Genomic DNA, 3,792 nt, shown 5'->3' with positions numbered 1-3,792 from the left:
TAAAGATTTTTTTCAATGACCTTTTAGACAAAAAACAGATTTTTTCGATTTCTTTTCAAGAGTCGTTCAAATAATAAACCAGGACCTTTTAAGAAATTTTTCTTTAGGTCCTACTATTTTATAATTGTTTTGAGATTTTTAGGATTTTTTTTAGCGCTATCTAGATTTCAAAAAACAGATTTTTTCGATTTCTTTTCAAGAGTCGTTCAAATAATAAACCAGGACCTTTTAAGAAATTTTTCTTTAGGTCCTACTATTTTATAATTGTTTTGAGATTTTTAGGATTTTTTTTAGCGCTATCTAGATTTCAACCTTAATTTATCGAGCAATTTTCTCCAAAAAATAAAAATAACCGTGTGCAAGCGCGCATAGTCCCAAAAAGAGATCATTTAAGAGAAAAAATTTTTTTCTTTAAATTTTACGATTCATTTCAATTGTTTCTTAACATGAATGTCGTCCAAAACTATTTTTTCAGGCGAATTAAAACAAAATACCTATAAATAATATTTTAACACTTATGTTTTGATGATTTAAAAGAACCAAATGAAATTAGACTGTCATGAGAGCTCTTGTTCTTAAGAAGCCCTGGTTTTTCATTATTTTCCTCAATTCCTAAAATTGCTCACATCCGTTTTCAACTCAAACATTTACATATCGTCAACACATGTTATCACTCTTGTGGTAATCACCCATCGACCTCTCATATTTCTTATTGTGCACACATGAAAATTTTAGTATTTGTTTTTTTGGAAAATCCAAGATAAGATTTTATGGATAAATGAGTGGAATTTTTTTTAATGGCCAACAAATAACCCAATTCAAATAGGGACCATATCCCGCCGCAAGCAGATAGTTTATCATATGAGGTCACAAGTATATGAGGTCTTATCTACCTACTTCAGAGGGTGCTAATCAGATTTTCAAATCATGGAGACATTTTTTGGATCGAGTTTAGTTGCTGAATTGCATTCAAAGGATACGGTGCTCAAGAAAATTGCTCTTTAAATTGGCAGAGCAATGGGTGAAAGTATACAGAGATATGGAAAAGAAATATCGATCTGAAGAAAACTTTCGTAATTTTAAAAAATGTTAATTACAAAAATGGCGAGTGAATTGAAAAGATATTATTCGAAAAAAATAATAATAATTTTAACAGCGGGAAGCAGTAAAGGATATCATATCATCCTGTAAGTAGAAAAATGTGGAATTAGTAATCTACTCCATTTGCCATATATTTATTCCGAACTTTACCATTTGCAGTGAAAATTTCAATTGATCCTAAGAAGGATCAATTGATCCCGAAAGAAGGGATACTGATCTCAGCGAAAATTTAGAAAAAACCGACTTCTTGAAAATTAAATGTCTCCCTTTTGCAATATGGGAATCGGAGAACGACCCCTCATTGATTTGAAAGATAACGACTCTTTTAAATTAATTTTCCCATTTTTTTGATATTGGATTCCTCGAAATTTGTCGCGAGTCAACAAAAGGTATTGCTATATTACCAGCTGCAAGGCCCCAAGGTACATTCCCAACCACAGGAGGTATTTTACCTTTGTCATTCCGTTTGTAGCTCTTCGAAATATTCATGATATTGAATTCTAAGACGATTTAGCGATGTCCGTCTGTCTGCCTTCCTATGTGTCTGAATGTCCTTCTGTCGGTCTGTTATAATCACACTATCCTTGGAACGAATTGAGATAGAAGGCTAAAATTTTGCACACATGCGTATTTTGCTAGTAGGCAGGTTAAGCTCGTATAGCCCCCACATATAACCATACCTCCCGATATTCGGTATTTTGATGATATTAGCGACATCATTCTACCGTATTTTTTTTTTTAATTTCGTATTCGAAGTCTGTAATGAATACTACAGCCTATGCAAAAAAAATCATATGCGTGTCCACGTCTTCCTATAGCTCCATTATTACGACTCCTCTCGGTATTCTGTATTTTGATGCTTCTAGCGACACCATTCACCCGAATTGTTTCAAATTTCCCATTCAAAGTTAGCAACGGGTAGTACAGCCTATGTAAAAAATAAATCGTATACAGTTCCATGTCTTCGTATAGCCCCCATAGACCCCATATAACCTTCCCATATTCGGTATTTTCATTTTAGCGATATTATTCACCCGAATTGTTTCAAATTCCGTATTTGAATTCTCGAAGATTACCAGAGAAATAATCCCAAATTTGTTGAGATTTTTTTTTTGAGGATTATAAAAAAATTTTGAAGCCCAAGGACTATATTTCGAAATTCATATTCGCTATCGGATCCCCAGTAGCGTTGCTTTCAGATTATGCATGTTATGTTCGTGTTTATTGTTATTAAGCTTTTGGGAGTGTATATTCTTATACCGAACTGAAACGTAGAAATGTACATTCTATCTTAGATTCTTACGTTCACCGACTCAATATTATTTTTTAACTCTATTTAAGGCATGGCTGAGGCTAATTAACAAAAAAGTCCGATTTTAACTGCGCATCTTGAAATACATACAAAACGCTACCAACCGAAATATTGAAGATGGGAGCGGGATGGGATTTTTTATCATCTTTAACAAAATTGCATTATGAAGAGCTGTCGGAATTATAAGAAGGTCGTACTACGATGATGGATCTTCTTCATGCTTCGCCATTCAAGGACCCGTTAAGCTTTCTCTCAGTGTCACAACACTACATTTTAGGCATTAAAAATGTCTACGAGGACTGCCAACAAAATCACTCCGAACTCAAATTGGATCTACAGTCAGAGGACTTCCTGGTATAACCATATAGATTCCAGATCAGGTAAGTATTTTTCAGTTCACAGTTCAAGTTCACCAACTCAATATTATTTTTTAACTCTATTTAAGGTATGTTTAAGGCTATCAACCAAGAAAATTCGATGAAATATATAAAAACAACCTACCAGCCAAAATATTGAAGATGGAAGCGGAAATTGTATATCATCTTTGGCAAAATGAAATTCAAAAAAGATTTCAGCAAAGCATTGGCATTATGAAGAGCTGTCGGAATTATGAAGAAGTCTTGATACGATGACGGATATTCGTCGATATGTCTCGGTATAAATTTATTATTGGTCTCCCATGTTTCGCCAACCAATGACCCGTTAAGCAATCCTCCCCAACTCGAATTGAATCTATAGTCAGAGGCCTTCTCGGTATGACAAAATGAAATTCGAAAAGATTTCATCAGGGCATCGGTATTATGAAGTTATGTCGGAAATATGAGGAGATTTTGTTACGATGATGGCTCTTCTTCGTCATGTTTCAATATAAATTTATTATTGGTCACCCATGTTTCGCCATCCAAGGACCCGTTAAGCTCCCTCTCTATCTCTCTCAATGTCACAACACTTCATTTTAGGCACTAAAAATGTCTTCGAGGACCAAAAAAATTTTCATACCGAGCTCGAATTAAATCTACAGTCAGAGGCCTTCTTGGTATGGCAATGAAGATTCCAGATCACGTAAGTAATTTTTAATATCTCTTATTTTCATTGACTCAATATTATTTTCTTTTTTAACTCTATTTAAGGCATCAGTGAGGCTATCCGTATCTTCAAATGGATAAAGCCCACCAGCCACATTGAAGACGTGAGCGGAAATTTGATATAATCTTTAGCAAAATGAAATTCGAAAAGATTTCAGCCATACAACGATATTATGAAGAGCTGTCACAATTATGAGGAGGTCTTGATACGACGCTCCGGTATAAATTCATTATTTGCCTTCCATGTTTTACAATCCAAGGACCCGTTAAGCTCTCTCTCAATGACACAACACT

At 34.3% G+C, this 3,792-nt stretch overlaps 1 long non-coding RNA gene across 1 annotated transcript; it reads left to right on the top strand.

Annotated features, from left to right (window-relative positions):
- Positions 1-2,448: 2,448 nt before the first annotated feature.
- LOC131807121 (uncharacterized) lies at positions 2,449-3,468 on the top strand. Its single transcript, XR_009344296.1, has 3 exons — positions 2,449-2,793; positions 2,859-3,068; positions 3,121-3,468. It is a non-coding gene; the product is annotated as an uncharacterized LOC131807121 (long non-coding RNA).
- Positions 3,469-3,792: the final 324 nt, after the last annotated feature.

This window comes from Musca domestica, unplaced genomic scaffold (assembly GCF_030504385.1).
Source record: "Musca domestica strain aabys unplaced genomic scaffold, Musca_domestica.polishedcontigs.V.1.1 110, whole genome shotgun sequence".
Classification (NCBI taxonomy): Eukaryota; Metazoa; Arthropoda; class Insecta; order Diptera; family Muscidae; genus Musca; species Musca domestica.
Note: the sequence above shows the minus strand (reverse complement) of the source record. Positions and strands in the feature narration are given on the sequence as shown.